Source organism: Schistocerca nitens, chromosome 10 (genome assembly GCF_023898315.1).
Source record: "Schistocerca nitens isolate TAMUIC-IGC-003100 chromosome 10, iqSchNite1.1, whole genome shotgun sequence".
Taxonomy (NCBI): Eukaryota; Metazoa; Arthropoda; class Insecta; order Orthoptera; family Acrididae; genus Schistocerca; species Schistocerca nitens.
The window spans coordinates 132,403,414-132,431,222 of NC_064623.1; the positions used below are offsets into that span (position 1 = coordinate 132,403,414).

The 27,809-nt window shown below is 49.8% G+C and overlaps 29 non-coding genes across 29 annotated transcripts; all 29 read right to left on the reverse strand.

Moving 5' to 3' along the window:
* Positions 1-572: 572 nt before the first annotated feature.
* Positions 573-645, reverse strand: Trnaa-agc (transfer RNA alanine (anticodon AGC)). Its single transcript has one exon. It is a non-coding gene; the product is annotated as a tRNA-Ala (tRNA).
* Positions 646-1,068: 423 nt separating this feature from the next.
* Trnaa-ugc (transfer RNA alanine (anticodon UGC)) lies at positions 1,069-1,141 on the reverse strand. Its single transcript has one exon. It is a non-coding gene; the product is annotated as a tRNA-Ala (tRNA).
* A 1,058-nt stretch (positions 1,142-2,199) lies between these two features.
* On the reverse strand, positions 2,200-2,272 carry Trnaa-agc (transfer RNA alanine (anticodon AGC)). The gene has a single exon. It is a non-coding gene; the product is annotated as a tRNA-Ala (tRNA).
* Positions 2,273-2,695: 423 nt separating this feature from the next.
* Trnaa-ugc (transfer RNA alanine (anticodon UGC)) lies at positions 2,696-2,768 on the reverse strand. The gene has a single exon. It is a non-coding gene; the product is annotated as a tRNA-Ala (tRNA).
* A 1,047-nt stretch (positions 2,769-3,815) lies between these two features.
* Trnaa-agc (transfer RNA alanine (anticodon AGC)) lies at positions 3,816-3,888 on the reverse strand. The gene has a single exon. It is a non-coding gene; the product is annotated as a tRNA-Ala (tRNA).
* A 423-nt stretch (positions 3,889-4,311) lies between these two features.
* Positions 4,312-4,384, reverse strand: Trnaa-ugc (transfer RNA alanine (anticodon UGC)). Its single transcript has one exon. It is a non-coding gene; the product is annotated as a tRNA-Ala (tRNA).
* Positions 4,385-5,936: 1,552 nt separating this feature from the next.
* Positions 5,937-6,009, reverse strand: Trnaa-ugc (transfer RNA alanine (anticodon UGC)). The gene has a single exon. It is a non-coding gene; the product is annotated as a tRNA-Ala (tRNA).
* Positions 6,010-7,067: 1,058 nt separating this feature from the next.
* Positions 7,068-7,140, reverse strand: Trnaa-agc (transfer RNA alanine (anticodon AGC)). Its single transcript has one exon. It is a non-coding gene; the product is annotated as a tRNA-Ala (tRNA).
* A 423-nt stretch (positions 7,141-7,563) lies between these two features.
* Positions 7,564-7,636, reverse strand: Trnaa-ugc (transfer RNA alanine (anticodon UGC)). The gene has a single exon. It is a non-coding gene; the product is annotated as a tRNA-Ala (tRNA).
* A 1,058-nt stretch (positions 7,637-8,694) lies between these two features.
* Trnaa-agc (transfer RNA alanine (anticodon AGC)) lies at positions 8,695-8,767 on the reverse strand. Its single transcript has one exon. It is a non-coding gene; the product is annotated as a tRNA-Ala (tRNA).
* A 423-nt stretch (positions 8,768-9,190) lies between these two features.
* Positions 9,191-9,263, reverse strand: Trnaa-ugc (transfer RNA alanine (anticodon UGC)). Its single transcript has one exon. It is a non-coding gene; the product is annotated as a tRNA-Ala (tRNA).
* A 1,058-nt stretch (positions 9,264-10,321) lies between these two features.
* On the reverse strand, positions 10,322-10,394 carry Trnaa-agc (transfer RNA alanine (anticodon AGC)). Its single transcript has one exon. It is a non-coding gene; the product is annotated as a tRNA-Ala (tRNA).
* A 423-nt stretch (positions 10,395-10,817) lies between these two features.
* Positions 10,818-10,890, reverse strand: Trnaa-ugc (transfer RNA alanine (anticodon UGC)). The gene has a single exon. It is a non-coding gene; the product is annotated as a tRNA-Ala (tRNA).
* A 1,058-nt stretch (positions 10,891-11,948) lies between these two features.
* Trnaa-agc (transfer RNA alanine (anticodon AGC)) lies at positions 11,949-12,021 on the reverse strand. The gene has a single exon. It is a non-coding gene; the product is annotated as a tRNA-Ala (tRNA).
* A 423-nt stretch (positions 12,022-12,444) lies between these two features.
* On the reverse strand, positions 12,445-12,517 carry Trnaa-ugc (transfer RNA alanine (anticodon UGC)). The gene has a single exon. It is a non-coding gene; the product is annotated as a tRNA-Ala (tRNA).
* A 1,058-nt stretch (positions 12,518-13,575) lies between these two features.
* Positions 13,576-13,648, reverse strand: Trnaa-agc (transfer RNA alanine (anticodon AGC)). Its single transcript has one exon. It is a non-coding gene; the product is annotated as a tRNA-Ala (tRNA).
* A 423-nt stretch (positions 13,649-14,071) lies between these two features.
* On the reverse strand, positions 14,072-14,144 carry Trnaa-ugc (transfer RNA alanine (anticodon UGC)). The gene has a single exon. It is a non-coding gene; the product is annotated as a tRNA-Ala (tRNA).
* Positions 14,145-15,202: 1,058 nt separating this feature from the next.
* On the reverse strand, positions 15,203-15,275 carry Trnaa-agc (transfer RNA alanine (anticodon AGC)). Its single transcript has one exon. It is a non-coding gene; the product is annotated as a tRNA-Ala (tRNA).
* Positions 15,276-15,698: 423 nt separating this feature from the next.
* Trnaa-ugc (transfer RNA alanine (anticodon UGC)) lies at positions 15,699-15,771 on the reverse strand. Its single transcript has one exon. It is a non-coding gene; the product is annotated as a tRNA-Ala (tRNA).
* Positions 15,772-16,829: 1,058 nt separating this feature from the next.
* Trnaa-agc (transfer RNA alanine (anticodon AGC)) lies at positions 16,830-16,902 on the reverse strand. The gene has a single exon. It is a non-coding gene; the product is annotated as a tRNA-Ala (tRNA).
* A 423-nt stretch (positions 16,903-17,325) lies between these two features.
* On the reverse strand, positions 17,326-17,398 carry Trnaa-ugc (transfer RNA alanine (anticodon UGC)). The gene has a single exon. It is a non-coding gene; the product is annotated as a tRNA-Ala (tRNA).
* Positions 17,399-18,456: 1,058 nt separating this feature from the next.
* Trnaa-agc (transfer RNA alanine (anticodon AGC)) lies at positions 18,457-18,529 on the reverse strand. The gene has a single exon. It is a non-coding gene; the product is annotated as a tRNA-Ala (tRNA).
* A 423-nt stretch (positions 18,530-18,952) lies between these two features.
* Positions 18,953-19,025, reverse strand: Trnaa-ugc (transfer RNA alanine (anticodon UGC)). The gene has a single exon. It is a non-coding gene; the product is annotated as a tRNA-Ala (tRNA).
* A 1,058-nt stretch (positions 19,026-20,083) lies between these two features.
* Trnaa-agc (transfer RNA alanine (anticodon AGC)) lies at positions 20,084-20,156 on the reverse strand. The gene has a single exon. It is a non-coding gene; the product is annotated as a tRNA-Ala (tRNA).
* A 423-nt stretch (positions 20,157-20,579) lies between these two features.
* Positions 20,580-20,652, reverse strand: Trnaa-ugc (transfer RNA alanine (anticodon UGC)). The gene has a single exon. It is a non-coding gene; the product is annotated as a tRNA-Ala (tRNA).
* A 1,058-nt stretch (positions 20,653-21,710) lies between these two features.
* Trnaa-agc (transfer RNA alanine (anticodon AGC)) lies at positions 21,711-21,783 on the reverse strand. The gene has a single exon. It is a non-coding gene; the product is annotated as a tRNA-Ala (tRNA).
* A 423-nt stretch (positions 21,784-22,206) lies between these two features.
* On the reverse strand, positions 22,207-22,279 carry Trnaa-ugc (transfer RNA alanine (anticodon UGC)). The gene has a single exon. It is a non-coding gene; the product is annotated as a tRNA-Ala (tRNA).
* A 1,058-nt stretch (positions 22,280-23,337) lies between these two features.
* On the reverse strand, positions 23,338-23,410 carry Trnaa-agc (transfer RNA alanine (anticodon AGC)). The gene has a single exon. It is a non-coding gene; the product is annotated as a tRNA-Ala (tRNA).
* Positions 23,411-23,833: 423 nt separating this feature from the next.
* Positions 23,834-23,906, reverse strand: Trnaa-ugc (transfer RNA alanine (anticodon UGC)). Its single transcript has one exon. It is a non-coding gene; the product is annotated as a tRNA-Ala (tRNA).
* Between the last annotated feature and the right edge of the window lie 3,903 nt (positions 23,907-27,809).

Sequence of the window (27,809 nt, forward strand, 5' to 3'; positions counted from 1 at the left end):
GACGACTTTTCCGACCTTCCACGACGCTCACGCAACGCTCACGCTAGGGAAAGCCTTATTTAGAGCTTGACGTCGCGCCCAAGCGAGTGAGCACATTTCGCCTACGGCTTAGGCCGCCCACCTAGTGTGGCTGCTCGGTGTCTGCAGGCAGCGAGGGGCTGCAAGCTTCCCGTGTTCGCGCCTGTGTCACCTCTGCTTGCTTGTCAGAGACAGAGTATCGCAAAACATACAACTCACTCCATGAATTGATTGCTACGGCATCTGTCATCAGCAGTCACAACTAGCAACACCAGTAGCAGCCGACTGCACGTAAAGAATGGGAATGTGCAGTGGGATTTTTGTGAACTCGGCGCAAGGCAGATCTTTCCGACATAGGTTTGAGAATCTTAAGGGCAGACTTGTACTGTTTCTAAATTCAGTGTAGCGGTGGGAGGAGGGTGCTTCCTGCGCGTAACATCACGCTTGCCAGTTGTGGCTGCTAATCGTTCGCTCGTATCTGCCTTGACACATTCGCTGGCTGTGAATTATCCCACTTGCGTGGCAGTGTGCGCATGTAGGTGTGTTAAAAATTCTGGAGGCGCTGGGTATCGATCCCAGTACCTCTCGCATGCTAAGCGAGCGCTCTACCATCTGAGCTACGCCCGCTGATGACAAATAGTGCTACATACAACCATATCAATATCACAGACCCCTTGCACTCCCATTATTCCGCAGACAAACACTATTCTCAATGTGTCCGTGAGGGTGTCTTTCAGGTTTCCTGCATTCTGTATCGAATCGTAGTTGGCCAAAATTAAAGTGGCGCGCACAACGTCGAAAATAGCGTTCGGCCACCGCTCTGAGTAAGACGAACGTGTTGTCCACTCTCTAGACTTCTTTGAGGTTAGGCCGTTATACCTAAGACAGATTTGCACTCGATGACACCTCGACAACAGCCGGTCCTCACATTTACGTCTTGCTCTCCTTACGTCAGTATACATCACATGAGCTGTGACGCTGGCTTTGCAACATCTTGCGTGTCTTTAGGCTCGCCGCGACCAACACTTACCATGCACTGTCCACAAAACATGGAGGCGCCGGGGCTTGAACCCGGGACCTTTCACATGCAAAGCGAACGCTCTACCAACTGAGCTACGCCCCCAAGCGCAACAAAGCTGCGCTGTTTTCCATTCTTTGCTACTCTGATGTGCACGGACCTGATGGTTGGTTGGTTTGTAGGGGTGAAGGGACCAGTGTACAAAGGCGCGGTCAAGTTCATATACACAAGAGTTCCAAGTAGTTTCGATGCTCTGGTATTACGACTACAAATTACGTCTGTATTTAACGTCTTAAATTGAAAGGACAGTCGACTGATGACCACAGCAGTTGAGTCCCATAGTGCTCAGAGCCATTTTTTGAAAGGACAGTCACAAACCTTGTCGACAATCACACCGCGCCTGAGGTAACAAGCACATCTGAAGCCCAATTGTGCACTCGACTGTTCATGCCAACTCACTGCCTCGCACTTTACTACTGTGTACCACTCTTGTCGTCCAACTGCAAAACACTGGGCCACAACACGTTTCCGCGTCTCCATTGCACTGCGCAAACTACGAAACGCTCCCCAAACATGGCACTCACCCATGCAGACGACTTTTCCGACCTTCCACGACGCTCACGCAACGCTCACGCTAGTGAAAGCCTTATTTAGAGCTTGACGTCGCGCCCAAGCGAGTGAGCACATTTCGCCTACGGCTTAGGCCGCCCACCTAGTGTGGCTGCTCGGTGTCTGCAGGCAGCGAGGGGCTGCAAGCTTCCCGTGTTCGCGCCTGTGTCACCTCTGCTTGCTTGTCAGAGACAGAGTATCGCAAAACATACAACTCACTCCATGAATTGATTGCTACGGCATCTGTCATCAGCAGTCACAACTAGCAACACCAGTAGCAGCCGACTGCACGTAAAGAATGGGAATGTGCAGTGGGATTTTTGTGAACTCGGCGCAAGGCAGATCTTTCCGACATAGGTTTGAGAATCTTAAGGGCAGACTTGTACTGTTTCTAAATTCAGTGTAGCGGTGGGAGGAGGGTGCTTCCTGCGCGTAACATCACGCTTGCCAGTTGTGACTGCTAATCGTTCGCTCGTATCTGCCTTGACACATTCGCTGGCTGTGAATTATCCCACTTGCGTGGCAGTGTGCGCATGTAGGTGTGTTAAAAATTCTGGAGGCGCTGGGTATCGATCCCAGTACCTCTCGCATGCTAAGCGAGCGCTCTACCATCTGAGCTACGCCCGCTGATGACAAATAGTGCTACATACAACCATATCAATATCACAGACCCCTTGCACTCCCATTATTCCGCAGACAAACACTATTCTCAATGTGTCCGTGAGGGTGTCTTTCAGGTTTCCTGCATTCTGTATCGAATCGTAGTTGGCCAAAATTAAAGTGGCGCGCACAACGTCGAAAATAGCGTTCGGCCACCGCTCTGAGTAAGACGAACGTGTTGTCCACTCTCTAGACTTCTTTGAGGTTAGGCCGTTATACCTAAGACAGATTTGCACTCGATGACACCTCGACAACAGCCGGTCCTCACATTTACGTCTTGCTCTCCTTACGTCAGTATACATCACATGAGCTGTGACGCTGGCTTTGCAACATCTTGCGTGTCTTTAGGCTCGCCGCGACCAACACTTACCATGCACTGTCCACAAAACATGGAGGCGCCGGGGCTTGAACCCGGGACCTTTCACATGCAAAGCGAACGCTCTACCAACTGAGCTACGCCCCCAAGCGCAACAAAGCTGCGCTGTTTTCCATTCTTTGCTACTCTGATGTGCACGGACCTGATGGTTGGTTGGTTTGTAGGGGTGAAGGGACCAGTGTACAAAGGCGCGGTCAAGTTCATATACACAAGAGTTCCAAGTAGTTTCGATGCTCTGGTATTACGACTACAAATTACGTCTGTATTTAACGTCTTAAATTGAAAGGACAGTCGACTGATGACCACAGCAGTTGAGTCCCATAGTGCTCAGAGCCATTTTTTGAAAGGACAGTCACAAACCTTGTCGACAATCACACCGCGCCTGAGGTAACAAGCACATCTGAAGCCCAATTGTGCACTCGACTGTTCATGCCAACTCACTGCCTCGCACTTTACTACTGTGTACCACTCTTGTCGACCAACTGCAAAACACTGGGCCACAACACGTTTCCGCGTCTCCATTGCACTGCGCAAACTACGAAACGCTCCCCAAACATGGCACTCACCCATGCAGACGACTTTTCCGACTTTCCACGACGCTCACGCTAGTGAAAGCCTTATTTAGAGCTTGACGTCGCGCCCAAGCGAGTGAGCACATTTCGCCTACGGCTTAGGCCGCCCACCTAGTGTGGCTGCTCGGTGTCTGCAGGCAGCGAGGGGCTGCAAGCTTCGCGTGTTCGCGCCTGTGTCACCTCTGCTTGCTTGTCAGAGACAGAGTATCGCAAAACATACAACTCACTCCATGAATTGATTGCTACGGCATCTGTCATCAGCAGTCACAACTAGCAACACCAGTAGCAGCCGACTGCACGTAAAGAATGGGAATGTGCAGTGGGATTTTTGTGAACTCGGCGCAAGGCAGATCTTTCCGACATAGGTTTGAGAATCTTAAGGGCAGACTTGTACTGTTTCTAAATTCAGTGTAGCGGTGGGAGGAGGGTGCTTCCTGCGCGTAACATCACGCTTGCCAGTTGTGACTGCTAATCGTTCGCTCGTATCTGCCTTGACACATTCGCTGGCTGTGAATTATCCCACTTGCGTGGCAGTGTGCGCATGTAGGTGTGTTAAAAATTCTGGAGGCGCTGGGTATCGATCCCAGTACCTCTCGCATGCTAAGCGAGCGCTCTACCATCTGAGCTACGCCCCCTGATGACAAATAGTGCTACATACAACCATATCAATATCACAGACCCCTTGCACTCCCATTATTCCGCAGACAAACACTATTCTCAATGTGTCCGTGAGGGTGTCTTTCAGGTTTCCTGCATTCTGTATCGAATCGTAGTTGGCCAAAATTAAAGTGGCGCGCACAACGTCGAAAATAGCGTTCGGCCACCGCTCTGAGTAAGACGAACGTGTTGTCCACTCTCTAGACTTCTTTGAGGTTAGGCCGTTATACCTAAGACAGATTTGCACTCGATGACACCTCGACAACAGCCGGTCCTCACATTTACGTCTTGCTCTCCTTACGTCAGTATACATCACATGAGCTGTGACGCTGGCTTTGCAACATCTTGCGTGTCTTTAGGCTCGCCGCGACCAACACTTACCATGCACTGTCCACAAAACATGGAGGCGCCGGGGCTTGAACCCGGGACCTTTCACATGCAAAGCGAACGCTCTACCAACTGAGCTACGCCCCCATGCGCAACAAAGCTGCGCTGTTTTCCATTCTTTGCTACTCTGATGTGCACGGACCTGATGGTTGGTTGGTTTGTAGGGGTGAAGGGACCAGTGTACAAAGGCGCGGTCAAGTTCATATACACAAGAGTTCCAAGTAGTTTCGATGCTCTGGTATTACGACTACAAATTACGTCTGTATTTAACGTCTTAAATTGAAAGGACAGTCGACTGATGACCACAGCAGTTGAGTCCCATAGTGCTCAGAGCCATTTTTTGAAAGGACAGTCACAAACCTTGTCGACAATCACACCGCGCCTGAGGTAACAAGCACATCTGAAGCCCAATTGTGCACTCGACTGTTCATGCCAACTCACTGCCTCGCACTTTACTACTGTGTACCACTCTTGTCGTCCAACTGCAAAACACTGGGCCACAACACGTTTCCGCGTCTCCATTGCACTGCGCAAACTACGAAACGCTCCCCAAACATGGCACTCACCCATGCAGACGACTTTTCCGACCTTCCACGACGCTCACGCAACGCTCACGCTAGTGAAAGCCTTATTTAGAGCTTGACGTCGCGCCCAAGCGAGTGAGCACATTTCGCCTACGGCTTAGGCCGCCCACCTAGTGTGGCTGCTCGGTGTCTGCAGGCAGCGAGGGGCTGCAAGCTTCCCGTGTTCGCGCCTGTGTCACCTCTGCTTGCTTGTCAGAGACAGAGTATCGCAAAACATACAACTCACTCCATGAATTGATTGCTACGGCATCTGTCATCAGCAGTCACAACTAGCAACACCAGTAGCAGCCGACTGCACGTAAAGAATGGGAATGTGCAGTGGGATTTTTGTGAACTCGGCGCAAGGCAGATCTTTCCGACATAGGTTTGAGAATCTTAAGGGCAGACTTGTACTGTTTCTAAATTCAGTGTAGCGGTGGGAGGAGGGTGCTTCCTGCGCGTAACGTCACGCTTGCCAGTTGTGACTGCTAATCGTTCGCTCGTATCTGCCTTGACACATTCGCTGGCTGTGAATTATCCCACTTGCGTGGCAGTGTGCGCATGTAGGTGTGTTAAAAATTCTGGAGGCGCTGGGTATCGATCCCAGTACCTCTCACAGAAAGCGAGCGCTCTACCATCTGAGCTACGCCCCCTGATGACAAATAGTGCTACATACAACCATATCAATATCACAGACCCCTTGCACTCCCATTATTCCGCAGACAAACACTATTCTCAATGTGTCCGTGAGGGTGTCTTTCAGGTTTCCTGCATTCTGTATCGAATCGTAGTTGGCCAAAATTAAAGTGGCGCGCACAACGTCGAAAATAGCGTTCGGCCACCGCTCTGAGTAAGACGAACGTGTTGTCCACTCTCTAGACTTCTTTGAGGTTAGGCCGTTATACCTAAGACAGATTTGCACTCGATGACACCTCGACAACAGCCGGTCCTCACATTTACGTCTTGCTCTCCTTACGTCAGTATACATCACATGAGCTGTGACGCTGGCTTTGCAACATCTTGCGTGTCTTTAGGCTCGCCGCGACCAACACTTACCATGCACTGTCCACAAAACATAGAGGCGCCGGGGCTTGAACCCGGGACCTTTCACATGCAAAGCGAACGCTCTACCAACTGAGCTACGCCCCCAAGCGCAACAAAGCTGCGCTGTTTTCCATTCTTTGCTACTCTGATGTGCACGGACCTGATGGTTGGTTGGTTTGTAGGGGTGAAGGGACCAGTGTACAAAGGCGCGGTCAAGTTCATATACACAAGAGTTCCAAGTAGTTTCGATGCTCTGGTATTACGACTACAAATTACGTCTGTATTTAACGTCTTAAATTGAAAGGACAGTCGACTGATGACCACAGCAGTTGAGTCCCATAGTGCTCAGAGCCATTTTTTGAAAGGACAGTCACAAACCTTGTCGACAATCACACCGCGCCTGAGGTAACAAGCACATCTGAAGCCCAATTGTGCACTCGACTGTTCATGCCAACTCACTGCCTCGCACTTTACTACTGTGTACCACTCTTGTCGTCCAACTGCAAAACACTGGGCCACAACACGTTTCCGCGTCTCCATTGCACTGCGCAAACTACGAAACGCTCCCCAAACATGGCACTCACCCATGCAGACGACTTTTCCGACCTTCCACGACGCTCACGCAACGCTCACGCTAGTGAAAGCCTTATTTAGAGCTTGACGTCGCGCCCAAGCGAGTGAGCACATTTCGCCTACGGCTTAGGCCGCCCACCTAGTGTGGCTGCTCGGTGTCTGCAGGCAGCGAGGGGCTGCAAGCTTCCCGTGTTCGCGCCTGTGTCACCTCTGCTTGCTTGTCAGAGACAGAGTATCGCAAAACATACAACTCACTCCATGAATTGATTGCTACGGCATCTGTCATCAGCAGTCACAACTAGCAACACCAGTAGCAGCCGACTGCACGTAAAGAATGGGAATGTGCAGTGGGATTTTTGTGAACTCGGCGCAAGGCAGATCTTTCCGACATAGGTTTGAGAATCTTAAGGGCAGACTTGTACTGTTTCTAAATTCAGTGTAGCGGTGGGAGGAGGGTGCTTCCTGCGCGTAACATCACGCTTGCCAGTTGTGGCTGCTAATCGTTCGCTCGTATCTGCCTTGACACATTCGCTGGCTGTGAATTATCCCACTTGCGTGGCAGTGTGCGCATGTAGGTGTGTTAAAAATTCTGGAGGCGCTGGGTATCGATCCCAGTACCTCTCGCATGCTAAGCGAGCGCTCTACCATCTGAGCTACGCCCCCTGATGACAAATAGTGCTACATACAACCATATCAATATCACAGACCCCTTGCACTCCCATTATTCCGCAGACAAACACTATTCTCAATGTGTCCGTGAGGGTGTCTTTCAGGTTTCCTGCATTCTGTATCGAATCGTAGTTGGCCAAAATTAAAGTGGCGCGCACAACGTCGAAAATAGCGTTCGGCCACCGCTCTGAGTAAGACGAACGTGTTGTCCACTCTCTAGACTTCTTTGAGGTTAGGCCGTTATACCTAAGACAGATTTGCACTCGATGACACCTCGACAACAGCCGGTCCTCACATTTACGTCTTGCTCTCCTTACGTCAGTATACATCACATGAGCTGTGACGCTGGCTTTGCAACATCTTGCGTGTCTTTAGGCTCGCCGCGACCAACACTTACCTTGCACTGTCCACAAAACATGGAGGCGCCGGGGCTTGAACCCGGGACCTTTCACATGCAAAGCGAACGCTCTACCAACTGAGCTACGCCCCCAAGCGCAACAAAGCTGCGCTGTTTTCCATTCTTTGCTACTCTGATGTGCACGGACCTGATGGTTGGTTGGTTTGTAGGGGTGAAGGGACCAGTGTACAAAGGCGCGGTCAAGTTCATATACACAAGAGTTCCAAGTAGTTTCGATGCTCTGGTATTACGACTACAAATTACGTCTGTATTTAACGTCTTAAATTGAAAGGACAGTCGACTGATGACCACAGCAGTTGAGTCCCATAGTGCTCAGAGCCATTTTTTGAAAGGACAGTCACAAACCTTGTCGACAATCACACCGCGCCTGAGGTAACAAGCACATCTGAAGCCCAATTGTGCACTCGACTGTTCATGCCAACTCACTGCCTCGCACTTTACTACTGTGTACCACTCTTGTCGTCCAACTGCAAAACACTGGGCCACAACACGTTTCCGCGTCTCCTTTGCACTGCGCAAACTACGAAACGCTCCCCAAACATGGCACTCACCCATGCAGACGACTTTTCCGACCTTCCACGACGCTCACGCAACGCTCACGCTAGTGAAAGCCTTATTTAGAGCTTGACGTCGCGCCCAAGCGAGTGAGCACATTTCGCCTACGGCTTAGGCCGCCCACCTAGTGTGGCTGCTCGGTGTCTGCAGGCAGCGAGGGGCTGCAAGCTTCCCGTGTTCGCGCCTGTGTCACCTCTGCTTGCTTGTCAGAGACAGAGTATCGCAAAACATACAACTCACTCCATGAATTGATTGCTACGGCATCTGTCATCAGCAGTCACAACTAGCAACACCAGTAGCAGCCGACTGCACGTAAAGAATGGGAATGTGCAGTGGGATTTTTGTGAACTCGGCGTAAGGCAGATCTTTCCGACATAGGTTTGAGAATCTTAAGGGCAGACTTGTACTGTTTCTAAATTCAGTGTAGCGGTGGGAGGAGGGTGCTTCCTGCGCGTAACATCACGCTTGCCAGTTGTGGCTGCTAATCGTTCGCTCGTATCTGCCTTGACACATTCGCTGGCTGTGAATTATCCCACTTGCGTGGCAGTGTGCGCATGTAGGTGTGTTAAAAATTCTGGAGGCGCTGGGTATCGATCCCAGTACCTCTCGCATGCTAAGCGAGCGCTCTACCATCTGAGCTACGCCCGCTGATGACAAATAGTGCTACATACAACCATATCAATATCACAGACCCCTTGCACTCCCATTATTCCGCAGACAAACACTGTTCTCAATGTGTCCGTGAGGGTGTCTTTCAGGTTTCCTGCATTCTGTATCGAATCGTAGTTGGCCAAAATTAAAGTGGCGCGCACAACGTCGAAAATAGCGTTCGGCCACCGCTCTGAGTAAGACGAACGTGTTGTCCACTCTCTAGACTTCTTTGAGGTTAGGCCGTTATACCTAAGACAGATTTGCACTCGATGACACCTCGACAACAGCCGGTCCTCACATTTACGTCTTGCTCTCCTTACGTCAGTATACATCACATGAGCTGTGACGCTGGCTTTGCAACATCTTGCGTGTCTTTAGGATCGCCGCGACCAACACTTACCTTGCACTGTCCACAAAACATGGAGGCGCCGGGGCTTGAACCCGGGACCTTTCACATGCAAATCGAACGCTCTACCAACTGAGCTACGCCCCCAAGCGCAACAAAGCTGCGCTGTTTTCCATTCTTTGCTACTCTGATGTGCACGGACCTGATGGTTGGTTGGTTTGTAGGGGTGAAGGGACCAGTGTACAAAGGCGCGGTCAAGTTCATATACACAAGAGTTCCAAGTAGTTTCGATGCTCTGGTATTACGACTACAAATTACGTCTGTATTTAACGTCTTAAATTGAAAGGACAGTCGACTGATGACCACAGCAGTTGAGTCCCATAGTGCTCAGAGCCATTTTTTGAAAGGACAGTCACAAACCTTGTCGACAATCACACCGCGCCTGAGGTAACAAGCACATCTGAAGCCCAATTGTGCACTCGACTGTTCATGCCAACTCACTGCCTCGCACTTTACTACTGTGTACCACTCTTGTCGTCCAACTGCAAAACACTGGGCCACAACACGTTTCCGCGTCTCCATTGCACTGCGCAAACTACGAAACGCTCCCCAAACATGGCACTCACCCATGCAGACGACTTTTCCGACCTTCCACGACGCTCACGCAACGCTCACGCTAGTGAAAGCCTTATTTAGAGCTTGACGTCGCGCCCAAGCGAGTGAGCACATTTCGCCTACGGCTTAGGCCGCCCACCTAGTGTGGCTGCTCGGTGTCTGCAGGCAGCGAGGGGCTGCAAGCTTCCCGTGTTCGCGCCTGTGTCACCTCTGCTTGCTTGTCAGAGACAGAGTATCGCAAAACATACAACTCACTCCATGAATTGATTGCTACGGCATCTGTCATCAGCAGTCACAACTAGCAACACCAGTAGCAGCCGACTGCACGTAAAGAATGGGAATGTGCAGTGGGATTTTTGTGAACTCGGCGCAAGGCAGATCTTTCCGACATAGGTTTGAGAATCTTAAGGGCAGACTTGTACTGTTTCTAAATTCAGTGTAGCGGTGGGAGGAGGGTGCTTCCTGCGCGTAACATCACGCTTGCCAGTTGTGACTGCTAATCGTTCGCTCGTATCTGCCTTGACACATTCGCTGGCTGTGAATTATCCCACTTGCGTGGCAGTGTGCGCATGTAGGTGTGTTAAAAATTCTGGAGGCGCTGGGTATCGATCCCAGTACCTCTCGCATGCTAAGCGAGCGCTCTACCATCTGAGCTACGCCCGCTGATGACAAATAGTGCTACATACAACCATATCAATATCACAGACCCCTTGCACTCCCATTATTCCGCAGACAAACACTATTCTCAATGTGTCCGTGAGGGTGTCTTTCAGGTTTCCTGCATTCTGTATCGAATCGTAGTTGGCCAAAATTAAAGTGGCGCGCACAACGTCGAAAATAGCGTTCGGCCACCGCTCTGAGTAAGACGAACGTGTTGTCCACTCTCTAGACTTCTTTGAGGTTAGGCCGTTATACCTAAGACAGATTTGCACTCGATGACACCTCGACAACAGCCGGTCCTCACATTTACGTCTTGCTCTCCTTACGTCAGTATACATCACATGAGCTGTGACGCTGGCTTTGCAACATCTTGCGTGTCTTTAGGCTCGCCGCGACCAACACTTACCTTGCACTGTCCACAAAACATGGAGGCGCCGGGGCTTGAACCCGGGACCTTTCACATGCAAAGCGAACGCTCTACCAACTGAGCTACGTCCCCAAGCGCAACAAAGCTGCGCTGTTTTCCATTCTTTGCTACTCTGATGTGCACGGACCTGATGGTTGGTTGGTTTGTAGGGGTGAAGGGACCAGTGTACAAAGGCGCGGTCAAGTTCATATACACAAGAGTTCCAAGTAGTTTCGATGCTCTGGTATTACGACTACAAATTACGTCTGTATTTAACGTCTTAAATTGAAAGGACAGTCGACTGATGACCACAGCAGTTGAGTCCCATAGTGCTCAGAGCCATTTTTTGAAAGGACAGTCACAAACCTTGTCGACAATCACACCGCGCCTGAGGTAACAAGCACATCTGAAGCCCAATTGTGCACTCGACTGTTCATGCCAACTCACTGCCTCGCACTTTACTACTGTGTACCACTCTTGTCGTCCAACTGCAAAACACTGGGCCACAACACGTTTCCGCGTCTCCATTGCACTGCGCAAACTACGAAACGCTCCCCAAACATGGCACTCACCCATGCAGACGACTTTTCCGACCTTCCACGACGCTCACGCAACGCTCACGCTAGTGAAAGCCTTATTTAGAGCTTGACGTCGCGCCCAAGCGAGTGAGCACATTTCGCCTACGGCTTAGGCCGCCCACCTAGTGTGGCTGCTCGGTGTCTGCAGGCAGCGAGGGGCTGCAAGCTTCCCGTGTTCGCGCCTGTGTCACCTCTGCTTGCTTGTCAGAGACAGAGTATCGCAAAACATACAACTCACTCCATGAATTGATTGCTACGGCATCTGTCATCAGCAGTCACAACTAGCAACACCAGTAGCAGCCGACTGCACGTAAAGAATGGGAATGTGCAGTGGGATTTTTGTGAACTCGGCGCAAGGCAGATCTTTCCGACATAGGTTTGAGAATCTTAAGGGCAGACTTGTACTGTTTCTAAATTCAGTGTAGCGCTGGGAGGAGGGTGCTTCCTGCGCGTAACATCACGCTTGCCAGTTGTGGCTGCTAATCGTTCGCTCGTATCTGCCTTGACACATTCGCTGGCTGTGAATTATCCCACTTGCGTGGCAGTGTGCGCATGTAGGTGTGTTAAAAATTCTGGAGGCGCTGGGTATCGATCCCAGTACCTCTCGCATGCTAAGCGAGCGCTCTACCATCTGAGCTACGCCCGCTGATGACAAATAGTGCTACATACAACCATATCAATATCACAGACCCCTTGCACTCCCATTATTCCGCAGACAAACACTATTCTCAATGTGTCCGTGAGGGTGTCTTTCAGGTTTCCTGCATTCTGTATCGAATCGTAGTTGGCCAAAATTAAAGTGGCGCGCACAACGTCGAAAATAGCGTTCGGCCACCGCTCTGAGTAAGACGAACGTGTTGTCCACTCTCTAGACTTCTTTGAGGTTAGGCCGTTATACCTAAGACAGATTTGCACTCGATGACACCTCGACAACAGCCGGTCCTCACATTTACGTCTTGCTCTCCTTACGTCAGTATACATCACATGAGCTGTGACGCTGGCTTTGCAACATCTTGCGTGTCTTTAGGATCGCCGCGACCAACACTTACCTTGCACTGTCCACAAAACATGGAGGCGCCGGGGCTTGAACCCGGGACCTTTCACATGCAAATCGAACGCTCTACCAACTGAGCTACGCCCCCAAGCGCAACAAAGCTGCGCTGTTTTCCATTCTTTGCTACTCTGATGTGCACGGACCTGATGGTTGGTTGGTTTGTAGGGGTGAAGGGACCAGTGTACAAAGGCGCGGTCAAGTTCATATACACAAGAGTTCCAAGTAGTTTCGATGCTCTGGTATTACGACTACAAATTACGTCTGTATTTAACGTCTTAAATTGAAAGGACAGTCGACTGATGACCACAGCAGTTGAGTCCCATAGTGCTCAGAGCCATTTTTTGAAAGGACAGTCACAAACCTTGTCGACAATCACACCGCGCCTGAGGTAACAAGCACATCTGAAGCCCAATTGTGCACTCGACTGTTCATGCCAACTCACTGCCTCGCACTTTACTACTGTGTACCACTCTTGTCGTCCAACTGCAAAACACTGGGCCACAACACGTTTCCGCGTCTCCATTGCACTGCGCAAACTACGAAACGCTCCCCAAACATGGCACTCACCCATGCAGACGACTTTTCCGACCTTCCACGACGCTCACGCAACGCTCACGCTAGTGAAAGCCTTATTTAGAGCTTGACGTCGCGCCCAAGCGAGTGAGCACATTTCGCCTACGGCTTAGGCCGCCCACCTAGTGTGGCTGCTCGGTGTCTGCAGGCAGCGAGGGGCTGCAAGCTTCCCGTGTTCGCGCCTGTGTCACCTCTGCTTGCTTGTCAGAGACAGAGTATCGCAAAACATACAACTCACTCCATGAATTGATTGCTATGGCATCTGTCATCAGCAGTCACAACTAGCAACACCAGTAGCAGCCGACTGCACGTAAAGAATGGGAATGTGCAGTGGGATTTTTGTGAACTCGGCGCAAGGCAGATCTTTCCGACATAGGTTTGAGAATCTTAAGGGCAGACTTGTACTGTTTCTAAATTCAGTGTAGCGGTGGGAGGAGGGTGCTTCCTGCGCGTAACATCACGCTTGCCAGTTGTGACTGCTAATCGTTCGCTCGTATCTGCCTTGACACATTCGCTGGCTGTGAATTATCCCACTTGCGTGGCAGTGTGCGCATGTAGGTGTGTTAAAAATTCTGGAGGCGCTGGGTATCGATCCCAGTACCTCTCGCATGCTAAGCGAGCGCTCTACCATCTGAGCTACGCCCCCTGATGACAAATAGTGCTACATACAACCATATCAATATCACAGACCCCTTGCACTCCCATTATTCCGCAGACAAACACTATTCTCAATGTGTCCGTGAGGGTGTCTTTCAGGTTTCCTGCATTCTGTATCGAATCGTAGTTGGCCAAAATTAAAGTGGCGCGCACAACGTCGAAAATAGCGTTCGGCCACCGCTCTGAGTAAGACGAACGTGTTGTCCACTCTCTAGACTTCTTTGAGGTTAGGCCGTTATACCTAAGACAGATTTGCACTCGATGACACCTCGACAACAGCCGGTCCTCACATTTACGTCTTGCTCTCCTTACGTCAGTATACATCACATGAGCTGTGACGCTGGCTTTGCAACATCTTGCGTGTCTTTAGGCTCGCCGCGACCAACACTTACCATGCACTGTCCACAAAACATGGAGGCGCCGGGGCTTGAACCCGGGACCTTTCACATGCAAAGCGAACGCTCTACCAACTGAGCTACGCCCCCAAGCGCAACAAAGCTGCGCTGTTTTCCATTCTTTGCTACTCTGATGTGCACGGACCTGATGGTTGGTTGGTTTGTAGGGGTGAAGGGACCAGTGTACAAAGGCGCGGTCAAGTTCATATACACAAGAGTTCCAAGTAGTTTCGATGCTCTGGTATTACGACTACAAATTACGTCTGTATTTAACGTCTTAAATTGAAAGGACAGTCGACTGATGACCACAGCAGTTGAGTCCCATAGTGCTCAGAGCCATTTTTTGAAAGGACAGTCACAAACCTTGTCGACAATCACACCGCGCCTGAGGTAACAAGCACATCTGAAGCCCAATTGTGCACTCGATTGTTCATGCCAACTCACTGCCTCGCACTTTACTACTGTGTACCACTCTTGTCGTCCAACTGCAAAACACTGGGCCACAACACGTTTCCGCGTCTCCATTGCACTGCGCAAACTACGAAACGCTCCCCAAACATGGCACTCACCCATGCAGACGACTTTTCCGACTTCCCACGACGCTCACGCAACGCTCACGCTAGTGAAAGCCTTATTTAGAGCTTGACGTCGCGCCCAAGCGAGTGAGCACATTTCGCCTACGGCTTAGGCCGCCCACCTAGTGTGGCTGCTCGGTGTCTGCAGGCAGCGAGGGGCTGCAAGCTTCCCGTGTTCGCGCCTGTGTCACCTCTGCTTGCTTGTCAGAGACAGAGTATCGCAAAACATACAACTCACTCCATGAATTGATTGCTACGGCATCTGTCATCAGCAGTCACAACTAGCAACACCAGTAGCAGCCGACTGCACGTAAAGAATGGGAATGTGCAGTGGGATTTTTGTGAACTCGGCGCAAGGCAGATCTTTCCGACATAGGTTTGAGAATCTTAAGGGCAGACTTGTACTGTTTCTAAATTCAGTGTAGCGGTGGGAGGAGGGTGCTTCCTGCGCGTAACATCACGCTTGCCAGTTGTGACTGCTAATCGTTCGCTCGTATCTGCCTTGACACATTCGCTGGCTGTGAATTATCCCACTTGCGTGGCAGTGTGCGCATGTAGGTGTGTTAAAAATTCTGGAGGCGCTGGGTATCGATCCCAGTACCTCTCGCATGCTAAGCGAGCGCTCTTCCATCTGAGCTACGCCCCCTGATGACAAATAGTGCTACATACAACCATATCAATATCACAGACCCCTTGCACTCCCATTATTCCGCAGACAAACACTATTCTCAATGTGTCCGTGAGGGTGTCTTTCAGGTTTCCTGCATTCTGTATCGAATCGTAGTTGGCCAAAATTAAAGTGGCGCGCACAACGTCGAAAATAGCGTTCGGCCACCGCTCTGAGTAAGACGAACGTGTTGTCCACTCTCTAGACTTCTTTGAGGTTAGGCCGTTATACCTAAGACAGATTTGCACTCGATGACACCTCGACAACAGCCGGTCCTCACATTTACGTCTTGCTCTCCTTACGTCAGTATACATCACATGAGCTGTGACGCTGGCTTTGCAACATCTTGCGTGTCTTTAGGCTCGCCGCGACCAACACTTACCATGCACTGTCCACAAAACATGGAGGCGCCGGGGCTTGAACCCGGGACCTTTCACATGCAAATCGAACGCTCTACCAACTGAGCTACGCCCCCAAGCGCAACAAAGCTGCGCTGTTTTCCATTCTTTGCTACTCTGATGTGCACGGACCTGATGGTTGGTTGGTTTGTAGGGGTGAAGGGACCAGTGTACAAAGGCGCGGTCAAGTTCATATACACAAGAGTTCCAAGTAGTTTCGATGCTCTGGTATTACGACTACAAATTACGTCTGTATTTAACGTCTTAAATTGAAAGGACAGTCGACTGATGACCACAGCAGTTGAGTCCCATAGTGCTCAGAGCCATTTTTTGAAAGGACAGTCACAAACCTTGTCGACAATCACACCGCGCCTGAGGTAACAAGCACATCTGAAGCCCAATTGTGCACTCGACTGTTCATGCCAACTCACTGCCTCGCACTTTACTACTGTGTACCACTCTTGTCGTCCAACTGCAAAACACTGGGCCACAACACGTTTCCGCGTCTCCATTGCACTGCGCAAACTACGAAACGCTCCCCAAACATGGCACTCACCCATGCAGACGACTTTTCCGACCTTCCACGACGCTCACGCAACGCTCACGCTAGTGAAAGCCTTATTTAGAGCTTGACGTCGCGCCCAAGCGAGTGAGCACATTTCGCCTACGGCTTAGGCCGCCCACCTAGTGTGGCTGCTCGGTGTCTGCAGGCAGCGAGGGGCTGCAAGCTTCCCGTGTTCGCGCCTGTGTCACCTCTGCTTGCTTGTCAGAGACAGAGTATCGCAAAACATACAACTCACTCCATGAATTGATTGCTACGGCATCTGTCATCAGCAGTCACAACTAGCAACACCAGTAGCAGCCGACTGCACGTAAAGAATGGGAATGTGCAGTGGGATTTTTGTGAACTCGGCGCAAGGCAGATCTTTCCGACATAGGTTTGAGAATCTTAAGGGCAGACTTGTACTGTTTCTAAATTCAGTGTAGCGGTGGGAGGAGGGTGCTTCCTGCGCGTAACAGCACGCTTGCCAGTTGTGGCTGCTAATCGTTCGCTCGTATCTGCCTTGACACATTCGCTGGCCGTGAATTATCCCACTTGCGTGGCAGTGTGCGCATGTAGGTGTGTTAAAAATTCTGGAGGCGCTGGGTATCGATCCCAGTACCTCTCGCATGCTAAGCGAGCGCTCTACCATCTGAGCTACGCCCCCTGATGACAAATAGTGCTACATACAACCATATCAATATCACAGACCCCTTGCACTCCCATTATTCCGCAGACAAACACTATTCTCAATGTGTCCGTGAGGGTGTCTTTCAGGTTTCCTGCATTCTGTATCGAATCGTAGTTGGCCAAAATTAAAGTGGCGCGCACAACGTCGAAAATAGCGTTCGGCCACCGCTCTGAGTAAGACGAACGTGTTGTCCACTCTCTAGACTTCTTTGAGGTTAGGCCGTTATACCTAAGACAGATTTGCACTCGATGACACCTCGACAACAGCCGGTCCTCACATTTACGTCTTGCTCTCCTTACGTCAGTATACATCACATGAGCTGTGACGCTGGCTTTGCAACATCTTGCGTGTCTTTAGGCTCGCCGCGACCAACACTTACCATGCACTGTCCACAATACATGGAGGCGCCGGGGCTTGAACCCGGGACCTTTCACATGCAAAGCGAACGCTCTACCAACTGAGCTACGTCCCCAAGCGCAACAAAGCTGCGCTGTTTTCCATTCTTTGCTACTCTGATGTGCACGGACCTGATGGTTGGTTGGTTTGTAGGGGTGAAGGGACCAGTGTACAAAGGCGCGGTCAAGTTCATATACACAAGAGTTCCAAGTAGTTTCGATGCTCTGGTATTACGACTACAAATTACGTCTGTATTTAACGTCTTAAATTGAAAGGACAGTCGACTGATGACCACAGCAGTTGAGTCCCATAGTGCTCAGAGCCATTTTTTGAAAGGACAGTCACAAACCTTGTCGACAATCACACCGCGCCTGAGGTAACAAGCACATCTGAAGCCCAATTGTGCACTCGACTGTTCATGCCAACTCACTGCCTCGCACTTTACTACTGTGTACCACTCTTGTCGTCCAACTGCAAAACACTGGGCCACAACACGTTTCCGCGTCTCCATTGCACTGCGCAAACTACGAAACGCTCCCCAAACATGGCACTCACCCATGCAGACGACTTTTCCGACCTTCCACGACGCTCACGCAACGCTCACGCTAGTGAAAGCCTTATTTAGAGCTTGACGTCGCGCCCAAGCGAGTGAGCACATTTCGCCTACGGCTTAGGCCGCCCACCTAGTGTGGCTGCTCGGTGTCTGCAGGCAGCGAGGGGCTGCAAGCTTCCCGTGTTCGCGCCTGTGTCACCTCTGCTTGCTTGTCAGAGACAGAGTATCGCAAAACATACAACTCACTCCATGAATTGATTGCTACGGCATCTGTCATCAGCAGTCACAACTAGCAACACCAGTAGCAGCCGACTGCACGTAAAGAATGGGAATGTGCAGTGGGATTTTTGTGAACTCGGCGCAAGGCAGATCTTTCCGACATAGGTTTGAGAATCTTAAGGGCAGACTTGTACTGTTTCTAAATTCAGTGTAGCGGTGGGAGGAGGGTGCTTCCTGCGCGTAACATCACGCTTGCCAGTTGTGACTGCTAATCGTTCGCTCGTATCTGCCTTGACACATTCGCTGGCTGTGAATTATCCCACTTGCGTGGCAGTGTGCGCATGTAGGTGTGTTAAAAATTCTGGAGGCGCTGGGTATCGATCCCAGTACCTCTCGCATGCTAAGCGAGCGCTCTTCCATCTGAGCTACGCCCCCTGATGACAAATAGTGCTACATACAACCATATCAATATCACAGACCCCTTGCACTCCCATTATTCCGCAGACAAACACTATTCTCAATGTGTCCGTGAGGGTGTCTTTCAGGTTTCCTGCATTCTGTATCGAATCGTAGTTGGCCAAAATTAAAGTGGCGCGCACAACGTCGAAAATAGCGTTCGGCCACCGCTCTGAGTAAGACGAACGTGTTGTCCACTCTCTAGACTTCTTTGAGGTTAGGCCGTTATACCTAAGACAGATTTGCACTCGATGACACCTCGACAACAGCCGGTCCTCACATTTACGTCTTGCTCTCCTTACGTCAGTATACATCACATGAGCTGTGACGCTGGCTTTGCAACATCTTGCGTGTCTTTAGGCTCGCCGCGACCAACACTTACCATGCACTGTCCACAAAACATGGAGGCGCCGGGGCTTGAACCCGGGACCTTTCACATGCAAATCGAACGCTCTACCAACTGAGCTACGCCCCCAAGCGCAACAAAGCTGCGCTGTTTTCCATTCTTTGCTACTCTGATGTGCACGGACCTGATGGTTGGTTGGTTTGTAGGGGTGAAGGGACCAGTGTACAAAGGCGCGGTCAAGTTCATATACACAAGAGTTCCAAGTAGTTTCGATGCTCTGGTATTACGACTACAAATTACGTCTGTATTTAACGTCTTAAATTGAAAGGACAGTCGACTGATGACCACAGCAGTTGAGTCCCATAGTGCTCAGAGCCATTTTTTGAAAGGACAGTCACAAACCTTGTCGACAATCACACCGCGCCTGAGGTAACAAGCACATCTGAAGCCCAATTGTGCACTCGACTGTTCATGCCAACTCACTGCCTCGCACTTTACTACTGTGTACCACTCTTGTCGTCCAACTGCAAAACACTGGGCCACAACACGTTTCCGCGTCTCCATTGCACTGCGCAAACTACGAAACGCTCCCCAAACATGGCACTCACCCATGCAGACGACTTTTCCGACCTTCCACGACGCTCACGCAACGCTCACGCTAGTGAAAGCCTTATTTAGAGCTTGACGTCGCGCCCAAGCGAGTGAGCACATTTCGCCTACGGCTTAGGCCGCCCACCTAGTGTGGCTGCTCGGTGTCTGCAGGCAGCGAGGGGCTGCAAGCTTCCCGTGTTCGCGCCTGTGTCACCTCTGCTTGCTTGTCAGAGACAGAGTATCGCAAAACATACAACTCACTCCATGAATTGATTGCTACGGCATCTGTCATCAGCAGTCACAACTAGCAACACCAGTAGCAGCCGACTGCACGTAAAGAATGGGAATGTGCAGTGGGATTTTTGTGAACTCGGCGCAAGGCAGATCTTTCCGACATAGGTTTGAGAATCTTAAGGGCAGACTTGTACTGTTTCTAAATTCAGTGTAGCGGTGGGAGGAGGGTGCTTCCTGCGCGTAACAGCACGCTTGCCAGTTGTGGCTGCTAATCGTTCGCTCGTATCTGCCTTGACACATTCGCTGGCCGTGAATTATCCCACTTGCGTGGCAGTGTGCGCATGTAGGTGTGTTAAAAATTCTGGAGGCGCTGGGTATCGATCCCAGTACCTCTCGCATGCTAAGCGAGCGCTCTACCATCTGAGCTACGCCCCCTGATGACAAATAGTGCTACATACAACCATATCAATATCACAGACCCCTTGCACTCCCATTATTCCGCAGACAAACACTATTCTCAATGTGTCCGTGAGGGTGTCTTTCAGGTTTCCTGCATTCTGTATCGAATCGTAGTTGGCCAAAATTAAAGTGGCGCGCACAACGTCGAAAATAGCGTTCGGCCACCGCTCTGAGTAAGACGAACGTGTTGTCCACTCTCTAGACTTCTTTGAGGTTAGGCCGTTATACCTAAGACAGATTTGCACTCGATGACACCTCGACAACAGCCGGTCCTCACATTTACGTCTTGCTCTCCTTACGTCAGTATACATCACATGAGCTGTGACGCTGGCTTTGCAACATCTTGCGTGTCTTTAGGCTCGCCGCGACCAACACTTACCATGCACTGTCCACAATACATGGAGGCGCCGGGGCTTGAACCCGGGACCTTTCACATGCAAAGCGAACGCTCTACCAACTGAGCTACGTCCCCAAGCGCAACAAAGCTGCGCTGTTTTCCATTCTTTGCTACTCTGATGTGCACGGACCTGATGGTTGGTTGGTTTGTAGGGGTGAAGGGACCAGTGTACAAAGGCGCGGTCAAGTTCATATACACAAGAGTTCCAAGTAGTTTCGATGCTCTGGTATTACGACTACAAATTACGTCTGTATTTAACGTCTTAAATTGAAAGGACAGTCGACTGATGACCACAGCAGTTGAGTCCCATAGTGCTCAGAGCCATTTTTTGAAAGGACAGTCACAAACCTTGTCGACAATCACACCGCGCCTGAGGTAACAAGCACATCTGAAGCCCAATTGTGCACTCGACTGTTCATGCCAACTCACTGCCTCGCACTTTACTACTGTGTACCACTCTTGTCGTCCAACTGCAAAACACTGGGCCACAACACGTTTCCGCGTCTCCATTGCACTGCGCAAACTACGAAACGCTCCCCAAACATGGCACTCACCCATGCAGACGACTTTTCCGACCTTCCACGACGCTCACGCAACGCTCACGCTAGTGAAAGCCTTATTTAGAGCTTGACGTCGCGCCCAAGCGAGTGAGCACATTTCGCCTACGGCTTAGGCCGCCCACCTAGTGTGGCTGCTCGGTGTCTGCAGGCAGCGAGGGGCTGCAAGCTTCCCGTGTTCGCGCCTGTGTCACCTCTGCTTGCTTGTCAGAGACAGAGTATCGCAAAACATACAACTCACTCCATGAATTGATTGCTACGGCATCTGTCATCAGCAGTCACAACTAGCAACACCAGTAGCAGCCGACTGCACGTAAAGAATGGGAATGTGCAGTGGGATTTTTGTGAACTCGGCGCAAGGCAGATCTTTCCGACATAGGTTTGAGAATCTTAAGGGCAGACTTGTACTGTTTCTAAATTCAGTGTAGCGGTGGGAGGAGGGTGCTTCCTGCGCGTAACATCACGCTTGCCAGTTGTGACTGCTAATCGTTCGCTCGTATCTGCCTTGACACATTCGCTGGCTGTGAATTATCCCACTTGCGTGGCAGTGTGCGCATGTAGGTGTGTTAAAAATTCTGGAGGCGCTGGGTATCGATCCCAGTACCTCTCGCATGCTAAGCGAGCGCTCTTCCATCTGAGCTACGCCCCCTGATGACAAATAGTGCTACATACAACCATATCAATATCACAGACCCCTTGCACTCCCATTATTCCGCAGACAAACACTATTCTCAATGTGTCCGTGAGGGTGTCTTTCAGGTTTCCTGCATTCTGTATCGAATCGTAGTTGGCCAAAATTAAAGTGGCGCGCACAACGTCGAAAATAGCGTTCGGCCACCGCTCTGAGTAAGACGAACGTGTTGTCCACTCTCTAGACTTCTTTGAGGTTAGGCCGTTATACCTAAGACAGATTTGCACTCGATGACACCTCGACAACAGCCGGTCCTCACATTTACGTCTTGCTCTCCTTACGTCAGTATACATCACATGAGCTGTGACGCTGGCTTTGCAACATCTTGCGTGTCTTTAGGCTCGCCGCGACCAACACTTACCATGCACTGTCCACAAAACATGGAGGCGCCGGGGCTTGAACCCGGGACCTTTCACACGCAAATCGAACGCTCTACCAACTGAGCTACGCCCCCAAGCGCAACAAAGCTGCGCTGTTTTCCATTCTTTGCTACTCTGATGTGCACGGACCTGATGGTTGGTTGGTTTGTAGGGGTGAAGGGACCAGTGTACAAAGGCGCGGTCAAGTTCATATACACAAGAGTTCCAAGTAGTTTCGATGCTCTGGTATTACGACTACAAATTACGTCTGTATTTAACGTCTTAAATTGAAAGGACAGTCGACTGATGACCACAGCAGTTGAGTCCCATAGTGCTCAGAGCCATTTTTTGAAAGGACAGTCACAAACCTTGTCGACAATCACACCGCGCCTGAGGTAACAAGCACATCTGAAGCCCAATTGTGCACTCGACTGTTCATGCCAACTCACTGCCTCGCACTTTACTACTGTGTACCACTCTTGTCGTCCAACTGCAAAACACTGGGCCACAACACGTTTCCGCGTCTCCATTGCACTGCGCAAACTACGAAACGCTCCCCAAACATGGCACTCACCCATGCAGACGACTTTTCCGACCTTCCACGACGCTCACGCAACGCTCACGCTAGTGAAAGCCTTATTTAGAGCTTGACGTCGCGCCCAAGCGAGTGAGCACATTTCGCCTACGGCTTAGGCCGCCCACCTAGTGTGGCTGCTCGGTGTCTGCAGGCAGCGAGGGGCTGCAAGCTTCCCGTGTTCGCGCCTGTGTCACCTCTGCTTGCTTGTCAGAGACAGAGTATCGCAAAACATACAACTCACTCCATGAATTGATTGCTACGGCATCTGTCATCAGCAGTCACAACTAGCAACACCAGTAGCAGCCGACTGCACGTAAAGAATGGGAATGTGCAGTGGGATTTTTGTGAACTCGGCGCAAGGCAGATCTTTCCGACATAGGTTTGAGAATCTTAAGGGCAGACTTGTACTGTTTCTAAATTCAGTGTAGCGGTGGGAGGAGGGTGCTTCCTGCGCGTAACAGCACGCTTGCCAGTTGTGGCTGCTAATCGTTCGCTCGTATCTGCCTTGACACATTCGCTGGCCGTGAATTATCCCACTTGCGTGGCAGTGTGCGCATGTAGGTGTGTTAAAAATTCTGGAGGCGCTGGGTATCGATCCCAGTACCTCTCGCATGCTAAGCGAGCGCTCTACCATCTGAGCTACGCCCCCTGATGACAAATAGTGCTACATACAACCATATCAATATCACAGACCCCTTGCACTCCCATTATTCCGCAGACAAACACTATTCTCAATGTGTCCGTGAGGGTGTCTTTCAGGTTTCCTGCATTCTGTATCGAATCGTAGTTGGCCAAAATTAAAGTGGCGCGCACAACGTCGAAAATAGCGTTCGGCCACCGCTCTGAGTAAGACGAACGTGTTGTCCACTCTCTAGACTTCTTTGAGGTTAGGCCGTTATACCTAAGACAGATTTGCACTCGATGACACCTCGACAACAGCCGGTCCTCACATTTACGTCTTGCTCTCCTTACGTCAGTATACATCACATGAGCTGTGACGCTGGCTTTGCAACATCTTGCGTGTCTTTAGGCTCGCCGCGACCAACACTTACCATGCACTGTCCACAAAACATGGAGGCGCCGGGGCTTGAACCCGGGACCTTTCACATGCAAAGCGAACGCTATACCAACTGAGCTACGTCCCCAAGCGCAACAAAGCTGCGCTGTTTTCCATTCTTTGCTACTCTGATGTGCACGGACCTGATGGTTGGTTGGTTTGTAGGGGTGAAGGGACCAGTGTACAAAGGCGCGGTCAAGTTCATATACACAAGAGTTCCAAGTAGTTTCGATGCTCTGGTATTACGACTACAAATTACGTCTGTATTTAACGTCTTAAATTGAAAGGACAGTCGACTGATGACCACAGCAGTTGAGTCCCATAGTGCTCAGAGCCATTTTTTGAAAGGACAGTCACAAACCTTGTCGACAATCACACCGCGCCTGAGGTAACAAGCACATCTGAAGCCCAATTGTGCACTCGACTGTTCATGCCAACTCACTGCCTCGCACTTTACTACTGTGTACCACTCTTGTCGTCCAACTGCAAAACACTGGGCCACAACACGTTTCCGCGTCTCCATTGCACTGCGCAAACTACGAAACGCTCCCCAAACATGGCACTCACCCATGCAGACGACTTTTCCGACCTTCCACGACGCTCACGCAACGCTCACGCTAGTGAAAGCCTTATTTAGAGCTTGACGTCGCGCCCAAGCGAGTGAGCACATTTCGCCTACGGCTTAGGCCGCCCACCTAGTGTGGCTGCTCGGTGTCTGCAGGCAGCGAGGGGCTGCAAGCTTCCCGTGTTCGCGCCTGTGTCACCTCTGCTTGCTTGTCAGAGACAGAGTATCGCAAAACATGCAACTCACTCCATGAATTGATTGCTACGGCATCTGTCATCAGCAGTCACAACTAGCAACACCAGTAGCAGCCGACTGCACGTAAAGAATGGGAATGTGCAGTGGGATTTTTGTGAACTCGGCGCAAGGCAGATCTTTCCGACATAGGTTTGAGAATCTTAAGGGCAGACTTGTACTGTTTCTAAATTCAGTGTAGCGGTGGGAGGAGGGTGCTTCCTGCGCGTAACATCACGCTTGCCAGTTGTGGCTGCTAATCGTTCGCTCGTATCTGCCTTGACACATTCGCTGGCTGTGAATTATCCCACTTGCGTGGCAGTGTGCGCATGTAGGTGTGTTAAAAATTCTGGAGGCGCTGGGTATCGATCCCAGTACCTCTCGCATGCTAAGCGAGCGCTCTACCATCTTTTTTTTTTTTTTTTTTTACTTCTTTTGTAGTGGGCGTCGCTCTACTGCAGTGTCACACATGACGAATAAATAGGAAAACGGTAGAACGTCTGTGTAGGGCCATGTTTTTACCTATAGTGTCACTTGGCTGACTGTGTATAAGGCTCTGTGGCATCACTCAAACACAGCCAAATTGTCACGCTAGCTGTGTATCTCTAACAAAGTTGACGTATGTCCTCACCTCGGTGCCGGTTAAAACGATTTCGCCCCCGGGTGGGCTCGAACCACCAACCTTTCTTTTTTTTTCTTTTTTTTTTTTTTTAGTCAGACGCCTTAACCACTTTTTTTTTTTTTGTAGTATCCGTAGTCACTTCGCAATAATCAATAAAATAGTTGACTGAGTCCACTGTCGCCCGTTACGTCCTTATAGTTTCTGTCGTATTGTGGGTCGTTTTTAACCAATGCCTGTTCTCTCGAAGACTATATTCAACATGTTGCCGTAGAGGTTTGTATGGTTACTGAATTTTTTGGATTCCCAGTAAGCTGATTCCATGTAGACCATGAAATCAATTGAATTGTCAGATCCATTTCTACCAATGACGTAATGTGTGTAGTGACCCAAGAGCCACATGACAGTGTTATTTTTCCGTTCTGGGAAAAATATCTCTTCAGGCTGTAACAGCATTCGTGGCGTATAATTGCGGCCATCACTTCTGGTGAGGAGTGCCATCTTTCTTCTGATCCATGTCCAATTGTGAACTAGTCCACTGCAGGTGAATCTGTGTTGAAGTGTGTCCACGAATCCACACTTAGTGCAGTGATGTGTATCACTGAGTCCTATTCGATAAAGTTTTTCATTGGTTGGTACAGTGTCGCAGACCACCTTGTACCAAGTGGAAGCCACTTCTGTTGAATGGATTTTGAGGCTAATATTGTTCCATACAGTACGCCATATGACGTTCGGATACTTGATTTCTATGGTATTTTGTGTATCTGATTTATGCCATGTATTTAAAATCTCTCTTGTAGTTATATGTGACTTGTACACCGTGCCTGCCTCTAAGTAACTGACCTCAATATAAAAGTCCTTGACATGCGTGAGTTTGTTGTTTAGTTGGCCCACATTCACCGGGGGCTGCAGGGAACGTGGCTGGACAATTGTGAAGAGTCTGGAGGTAATGTTATTTCTGTCCTTATTAATCATAAACAGGGTTCTTTTGACGTAAAGTGCAGATGCTTTTTTAACCAAATTAGTTAGCCCTAATCCGCCCACCAGTCTTGCTTTGGTCACACTGTCGAGTCTAACTTTAAAAATGTTGCCTTTCCACAAGTATCTATTGGCAAGTCGCATTACCTTTTTCACCTGTAATTTCGGTGCTGGGAATATTTGTGCTACAAAACAGGCTTTAGAAAACATGTAGGTGTTAATTAATTGAACTTTCTGCAATAAATTCGCGGATCGCCAACAAAGTTCGTTGAACGCACCCTGCATTTTGGTCGCCGTGTCCCGCCAATTTACTGCAGCCATCTTCATTGGACAATTGTTTATAGTAATACCTAGTGTTTTGTGGGAATCAACTAGTGTAGCCCATTGGCTGCGTACCCTGTCAAATCCTCTTAAGTTTAGGATTTTACTCTTATGTATGTTCACCTTGGCACCAGAGGCGCGACTATATTGACGTATCGTCTCTTCCAGAATTGTAATTTCACCTCCGTGTCGAAGGACGACGCCCACGTCATCGGCATATGCTTTTGCTGTAAGCGTGACCCCGGATATTGTGACGCCACTTAATTTGCCTCTGAGATGCCGTAGCAAAGGCTCAAGTGCAAGAACATACAATAGCATTGATAATGGGCTCCCTTGTGGAACGCCCCTCTGTATATGAATAGTTTTCGTCGGCTGCCCGTTTACGTAAGCCTTTGCAGTGATACCGGTCATCATCTGGTGGATTACACTAACTGCTCGATCGTCAAAAGCCAGGTGTTTAAATATGAGATCGACGTACCGGTGGCTGACATGGTCAAATGCCTTGCAGAAATCGATGAAGTATAGTGCACATCTGATGTCAGTGACTGCCACAATAGAAATGAGGTCTCTGTATTCGGAGATGACCGACATGATTGTCCTGCCTGGGAAGCAGGCTTGATGGCCGTTTATTACAGTTCTTAGAAGGGGAGTGAGTCTCTCCTTCAGTGCTCGTGCAATGGTCTTGTAATCATAGTTCATCAACATTAAGGGGCGAAAATTATCGATTTTCTTTTGTCCTTTACTTTTCGGAATCAAGACTAGTTTTCTTTCCTTAAGTTCAGTTGGTAAGTCTCCTCCATGTAAGGTTTCGTTTATTACATCCGTGAACGTTGACCCAATTATATGCCAAAACTTTTGATAAAATTCTTTTGGTAATCCATCTGGACCCGCCGATTTGTTGGAAGGTGACGTCTTTACTAGATTAAATATTTCGTCCTCTGCAAATGCAGCAATCAGACAGTTATTTTCTTCAGTAGTGATCCGTTCCGTTAATAAGTGCAACATTTCAGTACTCGCAGTCTCGGCAGTCTGGTCTTTAGTGTAGAGGTGAGCGAAATGTTGTTGGATTGCGCGCACTATGTCATTTTGGTCTGTAATAACGGTCCCGTCTTCGAGTTTGAGGTCTTCAATAAAACCGCGTCGCCTATTAAGTTGGTGTTTGATCAGGTGAAACATTGAAGTAGTTTCTTCTTGTAGTAGAGACTTTGCCTTTGATTTAAGTTTTAATCCCTCTAACTGCTGTCGTGTGATGCTTAGAAGCTTCGCTTTGATTTGTC